This window comes from Ornithodoros turicata, unplaced genomic scaffold, assembly GCF_037126465.1.
Source record: "Ornithodoros turicata isolate Travis unplaced genomic scaffold, ASM3712646v1 Chromosome20, whole genome shotgun sequence".
Taxonomy (NCBI): Eukaryota; Metazoa; Arthropoda; class Arachnida; order Ixodida; family Argasidae; genus Ornithodoros; species Ornithodoros turicata.
The window spans coordinates 1,076,022-1,103,817 of record NW_026999334.1 but is presented as its reverse complement, the minus strand read 5'-3'; the positions used below and the strand labels follow the sequence as shown (position 1 = coordinate 1,103,817).

Sequence of the window (27,796 nt, the reverse complement as noted above, 5' to 3'; positions counted from 1 at the left end):
ATTCAATATTAATCCATGTCCAAACGAGAGGCATGTTTTGCATAAGAGTCTTTTTGCACTTCGATTTGTGGAAAAGAATCTGTACGTACATTCGAGCATTTCTAGAGTTAATCGAAGAACTCGTGACACTCTCATTCACATGCTCACACTGTTCTACATTCAATCTTCGCGTTTTTATCGTGGTCATGTGCCTCTATTTCTAACTTGTTATTGAGAATTAAATAGTGCGGCACACACACGAGCTGATAAGGTCTTACTTTCAAGCGGTCACACCTGCTGCTACGAAAACTTCAAATTTCCCCACTAGCTCTGTCGGTACCGTGTTTGCTTGCTGAGCTCAAGGTCGCGGGTTCAATCCCGGCCGAAGACAGTAGCAATGTGGGGGTAAACATTGCTTCCAGCACGGTCTGTCGGAGATTCCCGGCGTGGCACAAAAGAACCGCAGGTGGTCGAAATAATCTGCAGTCCTACCCTGCGGCACGTGCACCACGTTGCCACACAAATCTGGGCGCACTCACCTCAAGCCTTTGGCACTACGACAGCTGGTTTTATTGGAAGCACGATTAATATTTCGTAAACGTACTCGAAGAGGTCGCATCCTGTTGTTTAACGGTATTTTCGTGATTGATCGCCAGATACCAACAGTTCACAGATGCCCCGACTGACACCCTCGGTGAAAGTTTTGCGATATCAACAGCACGTTTGATACTGTCCACCTGTCTAGACACCGGTCTTTCAAAACCCTAGCGAAGTCACAAAGTGAATTCACGAAACAGCGTGGCGGATAGAAGCGTGACACTGACAACGGTGTCATTGCTGTAGGTTGCATCACGTTGCGTGCAAGGGCCGACGTTTTGGCAGTGGTTAGTTAGGCGGGTACCGCTTGTTTTTATGCGGTTTGTCCATGGCTGTAGGACAAACCGCCTGATATACTTAACCGCAAAATATACTTACCTGTAAAAAGAATTTCAAAAGTTTAGTATGCAAAAACAGCTGTTTGCCAGGTATGATAAATACAGCATGGCTGAACAATGAGCACAAGCTGATACTGATATGTTTCAATTCTTGCATTTCCCCTTCAATTTCAGCTTCATTCATAGCTACCATGTTCCTTCCGTAAAAGTAGTAGCTGTGAGCATGTCCACTGCCGGCCTCATTACGCACCATTGTACCTAAATTACTTCAGTGTACAACATGAAATTAGAAGCCCGTACGGACCCTTTTTTGCCTCCGTGCTGTTGACCCACAATTCGCATGAGCCTTTAACGCGTCACACCTAACTCTTTAAATACCATGCCAATGATGAGGACGGTGCCCAGAAAAAGAACAGTCTCTGTTCGAAATATCGGCGGCTCCTGTTTTGAGGCAATTCCCTTCGTACTTCTCTACCGGTTCGCTGGATTTCTAACCATTTAGCGTACAACAGTATTTTAAGGACATTCGTTAGGGACAGAGGCTTGACTACCATTGAAACACTGGTGTATACCTGTTCCAGTAATGAGAGATCTGAGTCCAGTTCTCTGACGATTTATTGGTGGAAATGATTCGGTATCATTCATCTGTAATAAGATATACCAAACGGAACAGAAAATAAGTGCCACCGGCCTTTCGGTTGGTAAGGGGGCATAGAGCAAAAACACGTCTTATATCGATATTTATGTACACAAAAATGATGACGTACCAGTAGTAATTTACGCGGGCACTGTTTTTTCCGCGATACAAAGTTCCGCGAAGTAAGTGATTCCCCTATAGGAACTCAATAGTGGTAGATCAACGTAGTTTGAAATTAAATACAAAGCAATACGTTCCTTGCATTAGCAGAGTAGAGAAAACGAGAAAACAGGAACATTAACAACATCCCAGTAAATGTTTCTATGGTTTGAAGCCTGTATATGCCTCTGATGGAAACATGAGACGTATCTTTTCTACGACACATCTTGGGAGGACGACGCGTGTTCTTCTTCCCAGCCGATGCCAGAGCCACCTGACAAATTGTCGGTACGCCGTGTGCCTGTACCACCTGAAAAACGTGCATGGTGAGCATGGTGTACTCTTAGTTTACAAGCCCAACTGCAGACAAAGTTGTACAAAATGCAATTAACCACAGCCTGCGTAGAAATTCGCCCCCCCCCCCCCCAGGTGAAACGACTTTACAATACGAATAAAAATACTAAAAAGCCTTTGGTCACTGTCGTCATAGGTGTCTTTGTGATGTAGAGATGTATCGTGGTGCAAAATTGATTGATTCTTCACGCAAACTTAAGAGTTTGTTCGGGCGTTCGTACGTTGTGGGTGCCCTTAGCGCATTTTACGAGACCGCACCTCCAGTAAGACAATAGTCAGTTACTTGTTTACACTGTCCTTTTGCAAACTTTTCCACTTTATAGAGTATTTCACAAATGCTACACAAAATTCGGATTCCTCGTAGTGGTCTCAAACTTTTCACGAACGAGGGTGTTTGGAATACAAGGTGCATATGATGCCGGCGGGCTTCACCCCCAACGCTTCAGTGCAGCAAATGAAGCCTTCTTCACATGGTGAAACTTTGGCACGTGGGATATCTCAATATTCATCCAAAGAAATTGTATTACAAGCTTCGTCGTGTCACAGGCAACGTGCCACTAGCGAATGAATGCACGGCGCTGTCAGCGGAATGTGGTGCATGCGCTCTTATAGCTTTTTCCGACATTATTAACCCTCTTCTCGTACATTGTAATCCTTATACCACGACATTTGATCCTTTTGCCATCACAATTAGTCCTCCTTTCATTATTTTTAATCCCCCTTTCACGTAATCTAATCCAGTTGTCACTCAACTTAATCCACGTGACTATCCGTGTTTTTCGCCGAATCGATGCCGCACAGTGGTAAAGCACGGGACTGCCCGATACAGGTTCACACCGCAAACCCCGCGTTCATTGAGGAGAAGTTGCAGCTTTTCGCATGGGTCGCTGAGTTGCACCTGTATTTTGCTGTTGAAATCACGGGAAGGAAACAGTGAAATTAACGACCAGAAAGCTAAACCAAACTACTTTTGTGTTCCGCCCCAATGCGACTCTGTCCGACGGCACAACCAGTTTGTCTTTCCGCGTTTTCTTCTTTCCACGCATGGAACAAGGCCTGCTTTGACGCATGGTCGGAGAGATGGATTGAGCGGCTCAAAATCGAAAAACCTGTTTCATCAGCAATGCTTGTGTGCGTGTGTGTGGCAGTACTCTTGGAGCGGTACTGCCTACATATCTTATGAACTTTCTCTCAAGCACAGTCAAGATCTGGTCCGCTCACGTCAGGAAGGGAAGCAAAGAATCAGAAGGGGGGGGGGGGGGGAATATAGGTTTATTGCAAAACAAAACAAAAAACACGAAAGAGGGGAAAGGTTAGCCTGGCTCCAGCAGCAGACTTGCTATTTCCGCTTACAAAAAGGAAAAGGGAGAAAAGGAAAAATAAAGAGAAAGAAGAAAAAAGAAAGACAAATCGGAAAGAGCGAAAGAAGAGGCGCAGTCACAGGCTCAGCGCGAGCCCTGTGTCGGTAAGGAAGCGTGCGAGTTCCCTTCCGACGCGCCACTGAATGGGGCGTTGCAGAGGGCCCAGTAGCGTTGCCAGCGTGACCTCCCTGAGCCCTAGGGCAGCTAGCCGCTCCATCAGAGTGGCACGGGGAGCGGCGAACAGGCGACAGTGGAGAAGTAGGTGGGAAGCGTTGCCCTCGGTAGAGCAGGCTGCACATGTAGGGGTGTCAAGCGTGTTGAGTTGGAAAAGCCGTGTTGGCGTTCGAGCCACGCTTAACCGAAGACGGTGGATAACGGACGCCTCCCTCCTCGTGATGTTTGGGGGGAGGGACGTATTGCATTTTTGGGTCGATGGAGTGCAGAAATGTATTGGGCGAGATGGCACGTTCTGTGAAATTTTGGACACAGCGAGAGCGCAAGCGACGTATTTGGAGCAGGCAGGCAGACATTGAAAGCGGGATGCTGAGACTCAAGGCAGCCGTGGTATGGGCACGTTTCGCAGCAATGTCGGCACGGGTATTTCCGGGCAACCCGACGTGACTGGGTACCCACTGGAGCCGTACGCTGTGGCCGGAAGCCAAGAGCTCGTTGTATCTGGCGATTACAAGCGTGCGGAGATCGCAAATAGCACTGCACCGGTACGACGCCAAGGTCTCCAATGCTGACTTGCTGTCCGTGAAGATGGACCACGAGTCGGCCTGTGAACCGGATATGGCGTTGAGCGCTTCATAGATGGCTGTCAGTTCCGCTTCGGTGGATGAAGTTTCATGCGGCAGCTTGAAAGTCTGCGTAGTATCGCTGTGAGGTATGTAGAAAGCTGCAGACGACGCGCCGTACACAACCGAGCCATCTGTGAAAATTCCTTTACGCTGACCGTGGACAGAGTTCAAATGGTCAAGAGCAAACTGGCGCGCAGCGAGGACAGGAGTGTCGTTTTTGCGGGACATGTCGGGAATATGCAGGTCCGTCGGAGGCAGCTCGAGGGTCCACAAAGGTGGAGCGTATAGCAGGCGCGACGGAGGGGGCGGAAGGGACTGTGCCAGCCTGCAAACAGCAGCCCCGAAACCTGAGCTTTCATACAGTAGGTGAATGTCCCGTAGGTAGTGGGCAGCATGTCGTGTGCGGTACCGCGCACATGCGCGCAGGGTCTTCATGTCGCGTAGGACGTGGGCTGGCGTCTCCTTCGCCTCAGCCAAGACCAGGAAGGTAACTAAAAACAGTCCAAGTACCGGGGGTAGACATTTATTAAAATACGTAGGCCACACTGGCAGCACAACAGGATAAAAACAACTTAAAATATGCACTAAGTGTTAACGTTTCGTGGCCTATTCAGGCCCCATCTTCAGAATGAGGTCTATCCGTCACGCGTCAGCTATTTAAACAGGGGGGCGTACCTATCTGGAAGCGGACCCGGATGTTTGTTAATGCAATTTGGACTGGTTTTGATGTACCAGGATTCTAAATTTTTTCTTACTCCCCAGCGACCTTCACGAGCTAGAATATCGGGGGTATCTAGGTTAACCGCATGGCCGGTCTTTTCAACATGCTCGCATAGCTCTGTTGGTTTGTTCGCGTTTCTTTCTATGTCATATTTGTGCTCCTTCATTCTTGTTTTAACCTTTCGACCTGTTTCTCCTATATACGTTGCGGTGCAATCCCGGCATGCAATACGGTAAACAACGCCGCGCTTATCGGGCAAGTCCACACTATCTTTTGGGTGACTTAACAAACTCTTAAGAGTAATCTTGGGTTTGAATGCTGTTTTTATGTTTACCGCAGCAAGTATCCGTCTTATTGGCTCTGAAACGCCCTTTATGTACGGAAGGGTAACAAACGGATTTCTACTTTCCTCTCTTTCTTCCTTTAGCGTTTTCTTTTTTATCTGGTTGTGCACGTCATTCAAGAATGGTTCGGGGTATGACTTGTGCTTCAGATTCTCCATTACCACTACCATCTCGGCCCGCATTGCACTCGGGTTCGAGGGGATATTACATGACCTCGAAATTAACGAACGGGCTGTTGCCCTTTTATGTTCTAGTGGGTGCGCAGACTCACCTTTATCCTTTTGTGCTGCCGGTGTGGCCTACGTATTTTAATAAATGACCAGGAAGGTGTCGGTCGTTTTGGGGACACCAAGGCACACTCGAAGGCTTCGCGCCTGGATGTTCAAAAGTTCGCGCTCTGTCGTTGAACTTAGACCGTGCAATACCGGTAAGCTGTAACGCAGGAGCCCTAGGACGAGTGAGGTATGCACCTGGCGAAGGTCAGGGTATGATGGGCCCCAGGACGAACCAGAGATGCGGCGGCTCAGCAGAAGGGCTCAGTTGGTGGCGCAACTCGGAAGGATCGTGCTGATGGCTGCACGGAGCAGCTTATGTCTTATGTAAGCAAATAAACCTTGTTGTTCAAAAACGGTGATAAATTGGGCTGTTCGGTTTTCTGGAATCATGATAAAAGCGTTAAAACCGCAGTGCCGGGGAGCTAAAAAGACAGACACAAACACATGCACTAACTGGCGAACCAAGAACTTTACTATCATTCACACCCGCTTAAACCTGATGTTCTCGGATTCAACCCCGCCTTCTTCTCAAGGTTGTCCTTCCTCCAACGGGTCTGCCTGATCACGTGTTCTAACAAGGTCTTGTTGTTCCTTCCTATCAATAGCTGAACGATCTTTATCACCAAGAAACCCCTGAACCCAGGCCTGATAAATGCACAGACGGCGAGCTTACACATTTTAAACCAGATTTCTTAATTTCCATAGCTTCACGCGCCCACCTTCCATCCATTACAAATAATCTTCGTATCTTCAAATTCCCCTATTCTGCGAAAAGGGGAAATGGTACGCTCGTAGACCATATGGTACCGCTGGTCAGGGTTGTTTTGCCAAATTTGAAGATACAAAGATTGTTTATAAAGGAAGGAAGGTGGGCGCGTTATTGTACCGTGAAGCTACGGAAATTAAGAAATCTCGTTTAAAATGTGTAAGCTCGTCGTCTGTGGATTTATCAGACCGTGTTCAGGGATTTCTTGGTGATAAAGATCGTTCAGCTATTGATAGGAAGGAACAACGAAGCCGTGTTAGAACACGTAATCAGGCAGACCAGTTGCAGGAGGGACAACCTTGAGTAGAAGGCGGAGCTGAATCCGAGAAGATCAGGTTTAAGCGGGTTTGAATGATAATAAAGTTCTTGGTTCGCCAGTCAGTGCATGTGTTCGTGTCTGTCCTTTTAGCTCCCCGGAACTGGGGTTTTAACGCTTTTAATCATGATTCCCTGTTCTTCGTTCATTAGTTGCTGTGTTCGTGTTCTTCGGGGTTACGTCGGGCCAGGTTCGGAACCACCCCGTGTTTGTGACAGCGGACCCCACAAAATTGACGCCCAACAGTGGTGTTTTCGACCCGTCGTACCACTCCCCCGGAGGGCACAGCATAGCTGTAGATATTGTATGCGTGTTTTTGTTCTTTTTTTTTTTTTTGCCTCGTTCTGCCGCCGTCTGCGTTACACCGCACGTTCTTCTACCTGAGATGCCTCCCAGGAAGAAGCACGACCCAGACAGTGACGAGGACGAGTCTGCGCCAGTGGCTGAGGACTTACTTCGGCAGATGGCATCCCTCTGCACGTTACTGACGCAGCAGCTGGGTACCAGCACGCCCAGCCGTCCCGGGATACGCAGCTGCGCCTGAACTTGACGGTACCGACATTTTTGGGATGCAGCGACCCCAAGTCAGCTGAAGACTTCCTCGCCGACTTAGTTGCTTGACACACGGCCGTTGAAGTCACCGACGGCGTTATCCTGCGTCGAGTACTTCCCGCAGCACTGGTAAGCTCAGCTGCTTTATGGCGTAGGTTCCAGCCACTATTTCTCTCTCTGAGAGTATTTAAGCAGCGGTTTCGGGCCGAGATCCTCCACCCTGACTATGTGAGGCGTATGTGCGAAGAGGTTGTAGCCCGAACGCAGCATAGTGATGAGAGCTTTTTGGAATACATTCGGGCAATTCAGGTATTGTATCTTAGAGCGGATCTTCTCGCAGAGATAAAAGGGAAGGTGGCACTCCTTATCTGACAGTGCCACCCTCGGTTCAAGCCATATTTACGAGGTCCAAGTTTTAATTCGCTGTCTGAGTTAGCTAAAGAAGGGCGCAGCATTCAGGCCGAATTGTTTGTTGAACTACGGTACCGCTCACCCCCTAGACCGGAGGAGACTCTTGAGCCTAGCTGTGCATGGGGCGAACTAGTTCAGGCAACGGAGATTCATCACCGTTGGCCTGCTGGACCGAATATCCCAGCGACAGCAGGTCCTTCCTACCGCTCACTCGATCCTTTTGCGCACGAGCAAAGGAACCGGGCAAGGCTTGTTGAGAAGACTTCGAGCGCGAGACAGACCGGTAACCAGCTATCTTTTCGGATTTCTGACAGTGGCCTCGGTCCCGCTTGCATGCCGATTGTAAGATGACATCTGCAACATTGGACCGTTTATCGTGGTGCGCGTTCTCGGCAAAGACGTTGCAGGTTTGGTGGACACCGGAGCAGCTGTTTCCCTGATCGGCGACACCATCCACGACTGGTGCCGGGAGCGGAACATCTCGGTACGGACCACCAAGACTCGCCTAAGGCTCGTCCCTGATGCGGTCGTACCTGCAGGTGGCGCGGTACGCATTGCCTTTACCATCGATGGACATCGGGTCAGACAACGCTTTGTTTACATTTCTAGACTGGCGGGAGCAATGATCCTGGGACGCGACTTCATTATCCGGATAATAATAACAATAATTGGAATTGGAATTGAAATTTTTTATTGCAATATATTAAATATACACATAATACAGGCCCGCCTAAACCGATAGGTTTGTGGGCAGAGCCCCGCGGTCAAGTGGCAAAACACTATGCGGCTAGCGAGACAAAACAAACAAATACACTGAAAGCACAGACTGAGATAATTCCAAACCGTAACGTAGTAAATGATCTAGATAGTAAAATTATCAGCTTGGTTCATAACATCCCTATACTTCAAAGAATCTATTGCTTGTTTAGCATCACTAATAGTCTTAAATAGTCAAAAGTTTAAAGCATCCTGAGGTAACAAGTTGAATACGGTCGGCACATAATATCGACAATAACCCTTTCCATAATTTGTATAGATTCTGGGAACATAATATAAATCTGAATATCTAGTGGCGTAGCAATTTGAGCGAAATAATGATAATGATAATGATAATAATAATAATAACAATAATCAGTTTATTAACATGAAAGTATACAAGTTCATGGACGGACCGGCCTAAGCCTCGGGGGGCTTGTGACACGCGGACCGACAGGCAGCAGCGGAGGTTCTTCGTGACACAATAATTCAAGGGAGTCAAGCACACATACTAATTAACAAGTCTAAAGCATGATAATTAACGAGTAATACATACAATGCATGCTCTGAGTGGCTCAGGCATAACAAGGCCATCAGCGTGGCTGCGCAACGAAGCTACGATAATAGAGCATCCTCAAGCTAGTTTTTAACATACCTTTGCTCTCAATATGATATAAATTCTCGGGGAGGCTATTGAATATTGCAGGGATGTAACTGCTTCGACAGTACCATCCATATCGCGTGAAGGTTGTAGGAACAAGATATTGATTTCTGTTCTGCCCGAGTTCCCTGGGTTTGGTTGCAATAATTTTGAATAAGTCTGACTAATAATATTTCAAAATACGCATTATCTAAAACGATTATCAAAACAGGAGAGGCAAGTAATCGTAAAGATATCCGAATTGACTTGCATTAGGTGGTCCGTATACAACACTTTTTACACAGCTTCTCAGGATTGCGTTTACCTTGCACTTCCAAGTTTCACTACAGTAAGAAAAAACAGTAATTCCGTATCTTGGAACACTGTACCCTAGACTCTCAAGTATTGTCCTCCTAATTTTTGGCGGAGCCACGCTGCGAAGTCCATACAGCAGACAAGATACCCTCCTCAGTTTTGTGCATATGTAAGACAAATGGTCATTCCAAGACATGTCACAGGAAAAAGTTACACCTAGATATTTAACAACCTCATTGTACTTAAGTGCGGGACAGACACAATTTTCACATAGAGATGTGTGCACATAAACAGGCTATGTACGGGGCAATCTTTTTAACGAATTATGGAATAAAATTAATTTGGTTTTGTTTGCGTTCACTGGAATTCACTGGAATTGAATTGTTATGGAACCAATCTAACACTGTAGACAGATCCTCTTGCAAACGTTCAATAGCAACAGCATGACTGGTGTGACTGAAGGCCAATGCAGTGTCATCCGCATATTGATACAACTGGCAGTGTTGTATTGTAAGAAAAAGATCGTGAACATACAAATTAAAGAGTAATGGGGCTAACACAGATCCCTGTGGCACTCCCAAACTAATAATTACTGCTTTGCTACGAATGCCGCAAACAGAAACATACTGAGCCCTGTCCGTGAGAAAATTCTGAAGCCATGAGTAAATTGGTCCCCGAAACCCGTAAGCATAGGCCTTCTTAAGTAATATCTGATGCGAAACCCAATAATAATAATAACAATAATTTGGTTGTCATGATTTGTCCTGGACCTACGTCCCTTAGCAGGCCGGTTTCACGTCAGTTCAGGCAGGGAAGTCCCATCGACCTCCTGGATTTTTTTTTGATTTTTTATATTTATAAGCTCATCGTACATGATGATCAACAGCGGTAAAATGAATAATTTCTACCGAATAGTTTAAAATCCGACCCTGAATTCGGGTGTTTCAGCTTGCCGTGTTTGCACGCGTATTTCTTCCAAGTTTTAAAATATATTGTAGTAAAAATTTTTATGCTTTAGTATGCCTACAGGCAAGTAGTCCGAGTGCAAATTTTGGCGCGCAGGTGGAACGCTCTATGGTATAAAAAATGGCGAACATGCTCTCTCGCGCAGTTTTGTCCCAAATTCGACGCGAGATTTCTCTGGCCGTAGATGTCCCTCATTACCATACTTGGTATCAGTTCACTCAGCGTCTATCGTGCGTATACCTCTTACTGGTACGTGCTGAAAGAGGCAAATGTTTAGGCATAGTACGAAAAAACAAGGATTTCGCGCGTCCGTTTCTCAAAAAGGCCCCTTTTGATTTCATTTATATGGCCCGACATGGCCCGATGTTAGAACTTTCATCTGACGTAAAACATTCTGCTCCAAAAGGCGTACACTGGCGTTTAGCGCGTTAAAACGCGGCTGTACTGTGCGTGTGTACGGGTCGGAATCCCGCTGGCGGTACTGGCGGGATGGCGTGCCTCCTGTCGTTGCGTCCGTTGTTTGGGCAAAGCTGCTTGGATATAGCTTCACCTGAGCTATTCGTCGGCAAACTTTTGACTCCTGCTCAAGAAAGAATTCACGCCTGGGAGTTCGTTATTTCCCACAACGCATCTGAATGAAATCCTACGTTGCTGCAAAGCCGTATTTCATCGACTAAATGGTCAGCGAGGTAAAACCGATCTCTTGCAAGCTGCGAGTTCGGCAAAGTTCGACATGTATCTGGATGGTGCCAAATTTGTATTCCAGACTGACCATCAGTTACTCGCCTGGCTGAGTAGATTGAAAAATCCCGCTGGAAGACTTGCATGTTCGAATCTGACCTTGCAACGGTACGACTTCTCGATCAAATATCGGAGGGGGGGGGGGGAGATTGGGACGCGCGTCCAACAGGTCTACTGGGTTCACCCCTCCTTATTTGAATTTTGGACGGGAAACACCATTTCCACTCGAAAATACGTTACGAACACTGAGGGAACAACCCCGTCGTCCGTATGCACGCTGTGCGGAAGGCATTCGCAACCGTCTCTCAACTGCAACTCGTTGTGCACGTGAGAATCTTGAGGTTTGCACGACTGGAACAAGCAATTCCCGCACAATAAGGGTCGACGCCAGGTAGCATACCGCGTACGAGACTTAGTCCTGAGGCGGACGCATCCACTTAGCGACGCGGCGAAGTGTTTTGCAGCTTCTCATGCCGACCGATGGGACAGGCCTTACCGGGTGAGTGCGCAACTTACACCCATTACTTACCGACTTGAACATTGCACAGTACAGGCGAAGAGTCTGGCCCAGTTCACATCATAGACCTCAAGGGATTCATCGATCGCATCTTGGAGCAAGACATAGGGCAAGAGGACTCTGGCACAATTCGTCGCAATCCTAACCTTTCCACGCCCCATCGACACGGAGTCGCAGCCCGCTGAAGATGGGACAGTTCGGGGCAGGTTACCGGGGTCCCCTTGTTATACCCTTCGCCCTCGTAAACCTCCAAGGTGATTCTTTTCTTTCTTTTTTCTCGCTGATAGGCCGCGAGTACGCATCACTGAACCGATCTGCTTCTGCATCCTCCCGTGCACGGGGACATCACGGTCGGAACACCAATAGGCATCAACCCGCCTCATCCTCTTCTGGAGCTCGTATTCTGCCCCGCTCAATCATCAGCGTTGTCACATGGACCGTGCTCAACGGAGAGCACAGCGTCGCTTGCTGTTCTCGCACCAGGTGGCGCAACCAGGCGCACCCCCTCGTCAGGGACCCTGGTTCCTCCATTCCGGAACCTTTCAAGGCAGAGCCCTGCAGGATGAGATTTTTGGCATCCGCATCCGACCCGCATCCGCGCACACGTAATCCGCGTCCGATCCGCATCCGCAGCATACAGTTTACATCCGCATCCGACCCGCTGAGCAAAACGCACCATCCGCATCCGATCCGAAAAATCCGCACGTTTCGAAGGACGCGTAAAGACCGCACGAAGCATGTTGGTATAATTTTGGATGCCTGCATGCTGTCACTGGAGGACTCACGACGACAAGCAGAGGTAAACCTTTCAACAAACGCGATATGGGGAGACTTCTGGAACGCGTGGAACGCTACCTCGCTGGTGCTCGCGTGGTTCCAGACGCCAGAATGCCTTCTCTCCAGTCTTGGCCGTCCATGGTCAAAGGTGAACCCGAGCATGCGCTCACTGTCGGCGCGCAATACAAATAAATTGCTGGTGAAAAAATTACAGCACGTGGTGCATCCGCATCCGCTGCTTTCACGTCCGCATCCGATCCGCATCCGACCTCGTGCCATCAGCATCCGATCCGCACACCTTAGGAAGTGCTAAACTTTCATCCGAGTCCGCAAGTATATTGCGGATGTCCGCGGATGGTGCAGGGCTCAACTTCAAGGGACTCTGTTTGAGTGAGAAACATCCCTCTGAACCACCGCCAGTATACACCTAGGAAAAACGTCGTGCATTTTGTTCAACGTGTGGCATTCTGTTAATCCACCCTGGAACCCATTATGGGGGCGGTTTTCACGCCCAACGTTCCCAACTCTTGGCATCGCAACAACACGTAGGCCCGAGCGGCGTTCCCTCTTCCGGTAGTATCCTTTCCTTGCAGGACATTGTCACCGCCGTGCAGTTCATTCAGCGCCACGCTCCTCATCTGCTGGTACGTCCACCTGGTCTGTTGGACCAGGAAGAAGTCCTATTGGACTTGCCCGATTTCTCTGAGGACCTGGACGTTGAGGGGGAAGCAGCCTATGTCTCATGTAAGCAAACAAAGCTTGTTCTTCGTCGATTAGTTGCTGTGTTCTTGTTCTTCGGGGTTACGGCGGGTCGGGTTCGGAACCACTCCGAGTTTGTGGGCCGCGGATCCCACAGGATGCACATGCGTGAACAAGCTCTTATACTCGTCGTAAACCACTTGGCACGCCGAAGAGAAAGAACAAGTCAATACAGCCACAAAACGCGAAAGATTGCGAATTATAGACTGCGCAAGGCGAGGTGGAAATCTCATTCAGCTGTCTGAACTCCTACAGACCAGCATCAAGAAGGCTCGTTCAATCGTGAACACAGTGCGAGAGGAAGCGCAAAAGCGGGGAGGAACAAAGCGCAGGTACAATGAAGACGTCGTGGAGAAAATACGAGAAACTGTTGACAATCACCCAAGCTACACGCTTTCGCGAATTAGGGACACAGTGTTAAAACCTGGCCCGAACTTGACATCAGTCTATCGACGGTAAATCCCTTCCTGGCTGGACATGGATACACATTAAACCTACTTTCCCATGTGCCTCAAGACCGGAATCACTCATGTGAAGGAGGCCAGAAAGCGCCACGCCAAGTGGCTGCAGACTGAGGGCCTTAAAGTAGTTCTATATAACGTCGATGAATCGAATTATAACATTTGGTGCGGCAGATCGTATGGTCGCTCCCAATGTGGAGCAAAAGCTGTGAACACGTAGACAAGCTCGAAATGCGCCAATGGGTGCGTTAAGTGGGCGCCCTTCTTTCGGCGCACTCAAATCTGGAGTATGACACCCAGTCCGGGTGTCATACGGGTCATACAGGTGTCATACGGGTCACTAAATAGCGGAATGCAACTTTGGAGCGGTACATTGCTTTCTCGTTGATGCCGCTTCCTGTTGTCTGCTAATGCAGTGCACAGATGGAGGGATTAGTTTGAACCTTTAGCAACGTTGGAAGAGACGACTCCGGTTGTGAAGAATAGGGTTTATATAAGAATAGAACTTAGGTTGTGAAGAAAGATAGAACTTTCTAACAGACACCATAGGAGCTATTTACCGTGAAGCTGACTGCATTTCGTGAAGGTGTCTGCATTAAAGCGTTGCACTTCCGCGAATAACCGCCGATATCCGTGTGGAAGTCGATAATTTCGATAATAAGTCCACAAATAAACATAGATTGAGAAGTTACCCGTCAAAAAGAACTCGTTACGAGTTACCGTGTGAAAAATGTAACTAAGTTAATAACGAAGTTCTTCATCCTGAAATGTAACTCGTATTTACTGAGTTACTTAAAAAAAGAACGAGTTACTTCCAAGTTACTTCGGACACAAAATACCATTACGCAGGTGCAGCGCGCGTGAGTAGTTGAGTTAGACTTTGAGTTGCCTGCGGGAGGAGTGCAACACGCTTTGATCGTTTCCCTTTATGTCCAACATTAGACCTCTCCCTGTTTGTAAACAAATGACCTCACAGTGTTCGACAGCTCCACAAATTTGGTAGAGTTGAACTCCACTCTTAAAAATGAACTTCACCATTTTTGTGACACTTATGCTGTTCATAATAGTCACCAAAAATGCGTACGCCTCCCGTTTTCAACAAATCGGGGCAGATAACGATATCATTCGAGATCATGGTTGCCTAGGAGCGTGCTATACGGTCAAGTTCATTTTTAAGAGTGTACGCTCGAAGCTAGAGGTGTACAAGGTCGCGCCAGAAAGCCACGGTCATGAGGGGACTACGATGGTCCCTGGAAGGGTGGTGGTGATGTCGAAAACCCCTTGCCGTATTTGGCCTCGCATTCTGAAAGGGACGCGTCCTTCGGTCCTACTTTTCTTTCAATAGGAGGCAGCGAACAAGTGCTCGTTTGTGGGACCCAGCCCTCTCCTTCCGATTTGTTTCGGTTTCAGTCTGTCTACCAACGTCTTGATGACGTTTCTCTGGTAGAAGGCTATTCGAACGTTATGCATCTTACTCCTTTTTGGCGTACAATGCTTCAGCTTCATTTCCATGGCAGCTGTTCTTGCTTCCTGAATAAAATACTGTCATTGATTGGATGTCATGAAGGAACCGGAGGGAAACCAAGAAAATATGTGGGCGTGGTCTTCACCCCAGACAATGCACCTGTTCACAAGCATGTCAATGAGGCCGAGCCAGTTCCGGGTCATTCCATTAGCTACAGTGCTGGACAAAAGTTTACGAAACACGCTCAGGCGCATTCCTCCCTCAAAGTGAGGGCTAGCAGCGAACGGTACCGTACAAACTTGCTTGCAAACAGGTGACTGGGTTACCTAGGCACATGTCTAAGTGCGTATGGTCCCATTCGCTGCTAGCGTGTCAATCTGAGGAAGGAATTGCGCTAGAACCTGTTCCGTAAACATTTGTCCAGCACTGTACCTGACACCGTAGAGCCGCTTTTTGAATCCCATAGAGGAATTGTTTTCGAACTTCAAGTTAGGTGTCAAGGCGACCCTTTCCGAGCGACAAGCTGCAAAGACCTCAGGGTAGACCCTGTGGTCGAGCACCGTCGCTCGATTTTGCTTGCCTCCGCTGACCAGTCCATGGCAGAAATATCTCGCTCGGACTGCGCAACATAGACAGGGACCACTTTAGGTACGTTGGAAACGCTCTAATGCAGCAAGACATGTAAACTGCGCACAGCCCTTTCACGAAGTACAACGAACATACTTAAAAGATATGTAAAACACCCAATAAAAGATCCGTGCAAACGGGTGTCGTATGCCATTCTTACTGATGCCACCTCTAGCTCAGTGTTTGACTGATTATGACCTTCCTCGCATTTTGCGTAAGGTGCCCTGTCACACAGCAATATAGTACATTATAGTATATAACGATAGAAGTAAGATCTAGTACAGGAGTGTATACTATAGTGCATAGTATTCTATAGTAGGTAGTCGCACAGTATTGAGTTACAGTGCAGAAACCCGACTTTTTATTCAAAAGCATGGGTAATACCCGTAGACATGGGAACAGACTCACAATATCGTAATCCAAGTAGACAGTCTCATAGTATCCCATCACAGCGCAAAAACCCACATTTTAAATGGGGAGGGGATATGTTTATTTTAAATGAAAAGCATGGTAATACACGTAGACATAGGAATAGTCCCACAATGTTGCAATCCAGGTAGACGGTCCCGCCGTCATCCCATTACAGTAAGGAAATCCGCATTTTTAATTCAAATAATGGGCAGTACCCGTACATGGGAATAGTCCTACAATATCGTAATCCAGATATACAGTCTCACAGTATCCGATTACAGCGCAGAAACCCGCATTTTTAATGAAAACCATGGGTAACAAATACCCGTGTACATGGGAATAGTCCCGAAATACTCCAAGAACACTCACGTAACCCACCAATAGTCATGGTCAAGTGATTTTCATATCAAAGTGGGTTAATTTGCGTGACAAATGGTTTAAATGGTGTGAAACGAGGATCAAAGATAAAGAAATGGGGATTAACTCTGATGGCAAAAGGATCTAATGTACTGGTATCAGGATTAAAATGTACGACAACAGGATTAATAACGACGGAAAAAGTTGTAGGTTCCTAACACATGGGCTCTATGAAGACGTGAACAGATGAAGCCTGCATTACGTCTTGTCCAGAGTTCTTGGGGATGTGCCTCTTCGCGACACTTTTTTCAATACACTCGTATATAACGCGCGCGTTATACATCGGAAAATAAGGTACACAGTTAAATCACCTATCCTAAGCGTCGTCGCCCGCTGTTGTTCAAGTGCGAGGACTGAGGACAAGTTAAAAAAACACGTGAACACCTTGTCAGACCCTATAGTCGTGATGAACAGATCATGGGGGTGCAAGTGAGCTGGTGGAACGGTGAGAGTAGCAACATTTCCTTGTGCCTGAGGAACGACAGAACACCGAAGGACAAAACAGAACGAAGTGGACTTCCACGACGAAGTCCACTTCGTTCCGTGTTCCTAGTATACGCACATTTGCAACTAAGTAAATAACGGAGTTCTCCAGCCTGAAATGTAACTCGCAGTCGCGGAGTTACTTACAAAAAAGGACTAGTTACTTCCAAGTTACTTCGGACAGAAAACATCACTACACAGGTGCAGCGCGCGTGAGCAGTTGGGTTCGACCTTGAGTTGCCTGCGGAGGAGTGCAACACGCTTAGATCGTTTTCGTTTATGTCCAGCAATTCGAACGCGTTGCATCTTACTCCCTGTGAGCGCACAATGCTTCAGCTTCATTGCAATGGCAACGGTTCTTACTTCCGGAATAGAATACTGTCACTGATTGAATATCACGTTTTGTAGCATAAAATGCCATGAAAGAACCGGAGAGAAATTAAGAAAATAAGTGAAGGTGGGTGAAAACGAATTGAAAATATCTTAGCTTAAGTAACTTTGGCAAAGTTACATGAAAAAGAAACGAGATCCTCTGACAAGTTACCACTTACCACGGCGCAAATGTACCGAGTTAAGCTACAAGTTACAAAAAAGGATGAGCTGAGTTACAGTAACGAGTTACCTCGAACTCTGCCAATAAGTCCCAATGACCATGCTTCGTCAACACAAATTCACTCACGCGTGGCTTCCTCGTCCTGCTTTTCTTTTGATGAACTGGGACGCGGCTTGTGCAAGGGCATTCTTGCTGGTGCATCGATCCAGGAATGTCGGGTGCTCTGTGATACAACTTGCATTGCCCAACTGTTGAAACTTTGATGCAATTCCAGGAGCTGTGAGCTCCCGGCAGCACACACATTCCTCGTTGGTTGGTGCAGCCGTACACTTTCCACATCTGCACCTGATGCAACTTACTCAGTGAATGTATGAATCGAACATTATCTGCTTACCAGGCAAGGTTCCCCCGGCGATCGCGAGATTCTAGATTGGGTACAGGATCCATTGTAGCGACGCGGAAAGCTCGCGTGCCGTCGAAACACAGGACGCGTTTGTGGCCACGCCGCCACAATGTCGCCAGTTGGAGGTGGTGGGTGGTGGGAGAGAGTCATTCTGCCGGCTGTCAGCATGCCCACGTGACTCTTCGATGCACTTTCCCATTTCTCCGCTCTGCTCTCCCTTCCTTGCTGCCGTGGCTTCCGCGCGAGGACAAGGGACGATGCCGACGGATGCAGCTGGATTTCATATTCAGGGCGGGATGTTGGTATTGCGTGGGGCCGTGTGACACTTGTACGAGTTTTCCTGCCGTTTTGGCGGTTGGTTTGGAGGGATGCTGCTTCCAAGCTCTTCCGAAGATGCCTACGAGGGACAACCCGTGGCGTGTGACAGTTTGGCTTTATTGCCATGATACTCAAATGGTGTAATCGGGCAGGCGTCTATTTTTCGCATCCGCGTGGACAAGGCGTAAATTTGCGTCCCACTCCCCCGTATTCTTGCTTCCCGAATGGTGTGGCTTTGCCGCCGCGTTGGGCGGTGTCGAGGGGAGCTGGGGGGCGATTGACCTCCGAGACGCCGGCCCTGGGTGTAATTGGTTCACGTGCATGTATTTCACCGTGATTATGTTTTACCATGGATGTCTGTTGCAGTTTTATCAGAAATGAGAACGGCGAACGACAGGCACAGACAAGAAGAGTCAAAAGCAAACGACAAAGAGAGAGAGTGCTGCCTGTCATTTATCGTTTTACTGTCTAGGCGATGTGATATGATCGTTGAAGGATGTAATTTAATTCCAGAATTCATCTCCTGTCAGCGTGGTACCTTCTGCCCTCGCTTACCATTGGAGGCGCCTGGGTGCTAAGCCACGCCCTCTCCCCCACTGCTTGCCAGAGTTGCCTTCCCGGTTATGGCTCGCATGCAGACGCACACTCCCGTTCGCAATAAATCTGTTATAATTATGTAGCCAGTGGCTCCAGCCCTTATTCACCTTCTTCCCTTCATCATTCTCATCATCACTCCATTTCCCATCATTACCCCACCATCACACTCCAAGCACGGGGACTGTAACCCATATGTCTCTATGGCCGTGTTTCTCAATCTGGGTTCCGCGGAACCCAAGTGTTCCGCGAGCTTTGTCCTGAGCTCATTGCTGGGCGAACGCATCCGTGAAGGCCCCCATGAGTGCCCCTCACCTCACGCCTTTGAGGTGAAGGTGAGCGAGGACAAGCCCGCGATTAGGCTATCCGTGAGTTCGCCTTCGAGAGCACTCATGAGGTTTTGCCCCACATGAGACCTTCTGAGAGTGCACTCATGACGTCCTAGGGGCCCCAGGTCTATGAGTGAAGTCACCGGTTGGGTCTGAGGAGTTGCGAGGTCGGTATGAATGCATTCAGGAATGAGGTCAAATGAGGCATGTGAGACGTGCGCAAGTCATGAATAGAGATGAGTGCGGGTTTGAAATTTTGTATCCGCAACCGCACTGCAACCGCGGGACCACGGCCCGCATCCGCACCCGCACATCTCGACGGGTACCCGCATACCCAGAGGTGCACGCGCAGCTGATTGCGCACGCATGTTTCTGTTGCGCCACATGATCGTCACAGCACGAAATGATTTATTGATGATGGGTGCAATGTCCGTTAGCAAGCCACTTTTCTAACAGTTGACATAGCTGCAAGCTTACTAACGCGAAGCCAGTCGTCGTGTCGAAATATAGCCAAAATTAACCCTATGTGGCAAACATAGCCAAAGAGTGGCAATAACAACTTTATTTTGAGATGATGAATGGGGAGCTCCAGCGCCAGGGGCGATACCCTACCCCATTTTTATTGCCCACACTAATAACCTTTCCGGTCTCATAATCAGCTGGACTCTCGTCCTCCCTCCCTCTCTCAAAGAGCAAGCACAGAACGTGGTGCCAGTACATGACAAAGCTGTCATCATCTCATACACCACGGAAGGCTGAATATGGAACGTCTTGGAAAATATTTTGGGCACAGTGTTCGCGATAAATCGGGTCGTACACCAAAATCTGACAGGCTGGTTTTGTGCCTGCGGATAATGAGGGTATACCAGCGTAATCCGCGGAGGCAGCGCAGGTCTACCCGCGCCTTACCCGCAACCGGCCATGACACATAAAATGTGTACCCGCGAAGAGCAAACTTGCACGGATACCCGCGGGTATCCGCAAGTATACCCGCACCGCACTCATCTTCAGTTATGTAGGCACTCGCTCGTGAGGCCTTCAGGAAAGCGAAGCGTATTGACGGCGCTCAAGGCATGACGCCTACGTTGAGTGCACTCACCGATGAGGCTTAAAAGGGTACGATGCATGAGGGCTCTCACCAGCTTTATGCCTTTCATGCATGAGTCATGACAGCATCCCTCACCATGATGCTCTGTCGCAGAACATAAGCCTGCCTCTGATGACCCTCATGGACGAGATGAGCATGAGTGTTGAACTGTATAAAGGCTCTTATATTACTGACCGCAGTGAAACGCATTATAATTACTTTTTGCTCTTTTTATGTGTGCGGGGTGGACAGGGTATGTATTTATGATAAAGAGGAAAACGGGAAGGAAAGGTCGGCAGGGACCGCTTCGTTGTGCTTGCGGCGCAGCCATCTGAAAAGTGTACATATAGGCATCGTGCAGTTTAAAGGGGTGGTGCGCACGTTTTTAGCGATTTCGTCCATGTCGCGTTGGGAACTCAGCGACGCGTCCTAACCTGACTGATTACTTGATGATACGGTGCCAGGGACACAACTACCGGTAGGGACACAACTACTTTAAAGGGTGGTGTGCACGTTTTTAGCAATATCTTCTATGTCGCGCTCGGAACCAAAGGTGGGCATTTTCATGCAGCCTCACCTCACGAAGCACATACTTTATCGGCCTCACTCGCCCTTTCCAAATTTTCCTCACCAGTAACTTTACCTCAGTCGGCATCACCACGACATTTCATTTTAAATCTTGCCTTCACGAATCGCGTCTCATAGGGCATCGGGTTCCCGAACTGACACTATCAATGACACATGTGATGTGGTTCCGAACTGGCCCGAGGCTCCCACGACTCTAGGATACTGCGTGAGAGTACCATTGGGAGGGAGCTGGAAGCTGGCGTCCACACGGAGCTTCTTCCTTGGGACAGCGGGTACCCTTTAAACGCTAGCTGATGACTCCACTTCTCCGGCCACAAAACAGCATAAGAGAAGTACAATGCTTCACACTCCACAACACGGACTTTGCTAAAGCGGTAAGTTGGTTCAGAATATCACTTATATATTTAGCAACAACATAGCAAGAATAGTTTATTGAACAACTCCGTCAATAACGTGGCACTCTACCCTGTTAGGTACATATATACGTAATATGATGAGCTATATGCATAGATGTTTCCATACAGGATGATAACCGCAATGTAAACGCAAAATTGCAAAGCGATGCAAAACTAGATGGAACGGCATCACGTGCCAGTGTGGAAGATGCACGGTGTGCATATTTGTTCCTTACTGTATGTATTGTAGGACAATTGGTAAGCTGAAATGAAGGTTCTACTGCTTTCACAGCGAGCTACGAGTGCTAACAAAGCAGACCTGCCCAATCATCGTGGCATACTGTGTCCTTCACAACATAGACAGAGATTTCGCCAGCGAAGCGCAAGCGGTAGACATCGACCCTAATGCCGACCCCGATCGCGACCCCCAGCTGGTGTCCAGTTCCGAAGGAGGTCAGAATGGCTTCCTGTACAAAATGTCATTGTACGTCAGCATTTTACGTGAGCCCAAGTGGACATGTCGGAACATATTACTCAACGCAGTACTAAGCGTGAATTGCAGGTGTTTGACAAACAATCACACTGTAAACTCCGTTTTGGGTGTATTTGGGGTGTAAATCGGGTGTAAACTTGTATACACTCCTTTTTTACTCCCTTATTACATCTTCTAAAAAAAGGAACAGCCTTTGAAGTGTGTTAAATGGGTGTTAGAGCTTTCGAACACCTTCTGCACAGCCCGTTTACGCCTTTTTGGTGTGAAAAAGGTGTACGGGGTATGAATGATACACATCCGCACTATTGTTGGGGATAATTTTTTGTTCATAACTTGGAAGCCTTTCTGAAGCCATCACAAACACTTTAATCTTTGTCAATCATAGTAAGGGCATTAATACACTGAATAAAAACGTATTATAGTAAATGTGATTAGCAGACTGACGAATAATATCACTGCAAATGTCCACAATACACAAGCAAAAAAAATTCGGCAAAATACTTGGCAAAACATGCATAAAGATATGTAGCTGCAATACAGAAATCGACTCCGGTACTGCACCTTTCGTGACCACCACCGCATCAGTAATATCAATAAATGAATAAGAAACACCCAGTAACAATCACACAATTGTCTACACTGCTGTAAATCAGTGACCTAACACTGAAACATCCACTACCTTTCTTTTCTCTTCGATCAACAAGCCCTTTCTGTTATGCTCGGGTATGGGATTTTTCGTCTGTCGAGTATGTGGTACATGCCATATTGAGTCCAGCATCCCTGCGCTGCCTTAAGCAGTCTTAAGCTACCTTAAGCATATTACCTGTGATGTGCACGGAACCCAGCATCCCTGCTGGGTTGCGTATATTTCCTCTTGCATAGCGAGCAGTTACTGTTACCTACAGTACAAAGACCGGATGCTCGAAATATAGGCCTGAGCAATGCTCTACTGGATGCAAAGTCCCAAAGGCAGTTGAGCAAATAGTATACAGGGTTTCTTTTTTTTAAACACTACGCTCCACGAATAGAGGAATAAAAGCAAAACGAGCGCCAGTTTCCTGGTACTTGAGTAAGAAACACGTGCTACATAGTTAGTAACACCTGTTTCTTACTCAAGCAGCGTAAAGATAGCCTCCACTTTTCTTGTATCGCCGGCGTCGTGAAGCGCTGTGTTGCCAATAAAAAAAAATCTGTATGGGCTGGGCTACTCAAGAGGTTAGAAACAACCGTTTGGCGCATTCTGCTAACAAGTGGGAGACGTGCATAGCTGCTGTTCGAGTGGTTTATCCAGAAAGTCGGCGCGGGGGTGGGGGGGGGTAGCAAAAAACTGAGAGGGCGTCATAATTCCTTAGTTGCCTATATACAGAAAACAACGTAATCAACGCCTTAAGACACTTAATTAAGATACTTAATTAGGACCCTCTACAGGGGGTGCAAGGTGAAAAAATTAAGGGTGTGTGAGCTAAATTTTAGGAGGGGGAAGGGGGTCTGAATAAATCACTGCGTGATGTATCGCTGCAGTGTGTCGTCCAACAGCTTCATAAAGACGTTGCTTATTGCTACTCTATGGCAGAGCGTTTAGGAATGAGGGAATACGTACCTTGCTGTAGTGGAGGCCCGTGCTCAGCTATATTCAGCCCACATCACGTCCGCAATACAGCGAAGTGAAACGAGGAAAGGGCTTTCATCACACAACATGTGCGACTTGGTTTAGGTGGTTTCGTTTTGGCATTGGCAAAGCTATAGTCAAAGGTGAAGCCTCCGTCAGCCATCGGCTTCTAGAAAAACGAATTTGCGAAACGAAAAACGTGATTACGAGACGAAATGAGCCCTAATATCTTTAACATTACCTTATATTTATTCTTGCATCGCAAACATCGAAACGGTAAGAAGCCAAAGTGCAGTGAACTACAGTAGCCAAACTCATGCCATCCATGCCAACCCAATCCCTCATCCGGGCACTTTATTTTGCGTTGGCGGGAGCGTACGCTACGACGTGCGGTACGGACATAAAACGGAGGCTTCAGTTGGACGCCGTTGGAAACAGCCGCAGCACAACACTGCGTGAATTGAAACTTGCGGTACAAGAACGCAGGCTCCTCAGCGACAGAATCTCAATCTCGGAAGCTGTGTTCAAGGTAGTACTCTTATTTCTGCTGCCAGCGTTCAGAGTCCCGCTTTTCCCGTGCTTTGCCTATTGTTTCGAAGTTACTGTGCGGAACAACAGCAGTTTAAGAAGATTCCCAAGGCGTTGACCAGATCACCTAATCAGTTGCAAAGGCAGTTGGCAGGCGTGGCAGTTGCAAAGCTGGTGCATTGCACGGCGGTTCGGATTTTGAACTCGTTCCCCGTGAGCGTGTGTCGATGAGGCCACGTTTGTAAACTAGTAGGCTGATGGGTTATCCCAGTGAACGCATGTACTAATATTGTGGGAACAATTTGGGTCTGTGCTTACAGATGTATGATCAAGATTTCGCGTGGTTCATCACCCTTGCTGACGAGGACGAAAAAATACAACTGTGCAGCTGTCATCGCACGCCTCTGAGCCAACATCAAAGGTGCCTTTCTAGAGCGAAATAAAATTTGGCGTTTGTGCTTGGTCATAACTGCATGTAACTTATTCCAGGACCCAATCACGGGTCCTGTGACACAATCACGGCATGAGTGTGGGAGTACTGGACATTAGATTACCGTTTTTCATACCATGGTTGACACTGTTTTGCACATCATATGTGTAAAGAGAGGCTGTAATTGGTTCTGTTTCCATGTTATGGTACCAGGATACAACAAAAAACAGCTTCATTACGGGATGATGGGTGGGGATACTCTACTGGGGGCGATACTCTACCCCATTGCTGGTGGTGATGCGGGGAATGAAGTAATGAGCCCCTTCACAATAAGGATCGAAGTCCTGTGGTGTCCAGAAAAGTGAAGAGAGCCTTGAGGGCAGAACGTTGGTGTGCTGGGTGTAGCCAGGGACCAATCAATTTTGTGTGTGTAACAGGCACTGGCAGTCCCAAGGGGTGCAAAGGGGGCAAAGCATAGCCTGGTCCAGTTTTCGTCTCTTTCCTTGTGACACTCTCAAGGTGCGCGAAGAGGGCGCACCTCCAAACTTGTTACTCATAAGACCTAAAATGGATTACCAGTGATAGGATTTCGTCCGAGAAAAGGTTGAGCCCGTGTCCAGAACACCTCCCTCCCCTTCGCACCCAAATGGATAGCGACTGGCTCGCAGACGTCCCCCCTCCCCAAAAAAGTACTTCCCGCCCTGGTACCAGGGTCAGGGTTTTCAAGCATTTCGCTGCAATTGTGCTGTTGTCCTCGCACAAATGTAATATTATAATATAATATGATAATTAATTTTATCACAGAAATGTGACAGGACCAGCAACAAAACATCACGTCGTGTGGCTTGATGAGGTCGCTGCCTCACGTAATGTCAGGGAATCTATCCAATGTTGAGGGCAACTCGTTACTGTACTCGTTACTGGCCTTTGAAAGGTCAGTGACATTTCAACGGACTCGTTCCTTTTCTGGGTAACTTATAATGACTTCAAGTTACCTTATATTCCCCTGTTCCAAATTGCAGTGCAAAAGCACACGACGCACGGCGTTTTATTCGTACTTTGCCTTTCGATGCTTGCCGCGGACTTGTCCGGTCTCTCTTTGTGTGCAAGGCTCAAGTTCTCCAAACCATGTTTTTATTTTTCTCACCTACCTTGTTTACAAGCAATCGACGTCAGCCCGCACTGTAGCATGCGCGCAGTTATTGAGATCTTTAACGAACAGTATGTGAGTTTCTGGGGTTCGAATGCATTCTGCTATCTCGGCTGTTTAATTACAAAAATGTAATGGCGGTTTTTCTCACTTAGTCGTCAGACAGTCGCATCCTCTTGTCACATAATTTCTGCAGCGCCATTATGCCGTATTGAAAAGCAGACTTTAATGTTGTTAAAAGAACATGAGTTGAATCGAAACACGCTGGGCATGCCATGGCCGTATCCGTGATGCGATATTTACGGTTATGACATAAAATATTGAGTACGTAATAACCTGAATGTAACTCGTCACTTTTACAAAGTGACTCTAACTACCAGTTCTTTTTCATGACCATTAACTTTGTTAGTAGCTTAATCACATTTTAAGGGTGCTAACTCAACTTGTAACGAGTTCCTTTTGAGCAGTAACTTCCTCAACACTGAATCTATCCATTATGTGTGACTCGTGGCACACTTATATGTAATCTTCAGTCTTCATTAGAGCCGAATACTAAACCTGGGTGCTGCGCTGCAGTCACCGTCATTTCACTTGCGTGGTTCTTGTGACTGGGCTGTATCAATGCTGCCAGACGAGAGAGATGATAGCTTGACAGCTGTACCTTTTAGAATTAGCATGTTTGTTTCTGTTCTTCCCTATTTTGGAAGCACAATTACACAGGGTTCATGCCATGTTCAAGACTTTTCTGTGGTCTTTTCTGTGTTGTAAAGGGTGCAAAGGTAACGTGACAGACCTGGACGGTCCTGTGAATGTTGTGCACTATCTTCTGGTCTATCTTTTTGTGGAGAAATAAGGAAACAAGCCTTGCCTGTTGGCTAGCAGTTAAAGGAATTGGTGTGGAGCACAGGACCTTAGTGGTGCATCAGTCCCCTCCTAGACTAAATCACCGTGTTCATTCCCCTTGATAAGGGGTTGTACAGATTATCGATTAGCATTCAGTGACATCAGGGGCACTCCCACCCATTTATTTGCATGATGAATGTCCTGAATCTCAGGCTTGATTGCTTATTTGCCAACAGTAAATAAAATGAGGGAAGCCCTCACCTGTGCAAGCTTTGTAGGACAGCCATCGTCTCTGATATTGCACCTACACTTTCTGCAGAATATCCTGACCAGCATGGAAATGCCTCAAACATGGACTGACATTGGTGTACTATTTATGTTTCCAAACAAAGGAAAAGCTAAACAGATGGCAGTTCTGATTGACAGAATGGCGTAAATGCAGGCAAGCTGGTGGATAAATTCTGATTACACTGCGCCTGCCAAATAAGCAGGGGGCCTGTGTTTGCAGCCAGCAGATGGCACACGATTGTTGGAAAATCATCTCTCGGTTGGTGGTGTTGCTGCAGTCCAGCCACTAAAGCCACAATGGTGGAATGAGGTCGACACCAGCAGAGCTCGCAAGTTCGCTCTGACATGGTCTTTATGTTACAGAAAACTATGTCGCAGGCAGTACTTCACCATATTGTAATGCTTCAGTAATTTATTGCATTGATTATTCGCTAAGTCATGTGCATGCAATTGCACATATGCTCTTGCAGAAGTGACTGGGAAAACCGTGATGGATAGGGTTATGTGCTTCCAGACTTCGGTGTGCTTCATGCTGCAATGGTTGCAGTATCAAGCAACAAGCCCCTGAAATACTCTCTTGGGATCAAAACTGTTGATATTTTGTATCAGTCAATTGTTAGGACCACACTGTAAGTACACTGGACACCACCTATGTGTTCAGCTTTTCGAGTTACATTCACGATGTGCCTAGTGTGAGCTTAGCACGGGGCAGATATCTGACAGTTTTGTTCCACAATTTTGCAATGCAGCTACCCTTCACGCACTTTATATTACACAGCAACCAACATGCTGGTGGAGAAGTATCCTCAACTTGGAGATGTCATCAGTGATGGCTGCGTAAGTGCCACTGTCAGTTTATTAAGGTACTCCATTAGAAGTAGGTTTGTGGAATTATTCTGTTTCTAGCATTCTGTTGCCAGTGTCTTGAGGGAACAGCGATAACGTGCACATTTTGGTATTGCATTTAGAAGTTCACAAATAGTTTGTTTTTTGCTTTACAGAACCATAGTTCGTAGATTTTATCAGAAGTTGGATATACTCGAGCAGCACAGTCCAACTCGTTGGAAAGTGCTTTTAAAGTGCCTGTCTTGCTCTCTACCAACCCAACGCAAACGTCATTCTATTGCCTGCGCCTGATTGCGCAAAACCACAAATTTACTTGATAGACAGGGTGATGGTCATTGAGTGGCTCACCTCTTCTGCTTCGGCAATCTGCTTACGGCTTGCTTTGCAAATCCCTTAG

The 27,796-nt window shown here is 47.3% G+C and overlaps 1 long non-coding RNA gene across 1 annotated transcript; it reads right to left on the bottom strand.

The window, feature by feature from the left end:
• Nucleotides 1-1,672: 1,672 nt before the first annotated feature.
• Nucleotides 1,673-17,918, bottom strand: LOC135373069 (uncharacterized). Its single transcript, XR_010416258.1, has 3 exons — nt 17,893-17,918; nt 17,625-17,843; nt 1,673-2,020 (listed from the first exon to the last, which is right to left on the bottom strand). It is a non-coding gene; the product is annotated as an uncharacterized LOC135373069 (long non-coding RNA).
• Nucleotides 17,919-27,796: the final 9,878 nt, after the last annotated feature.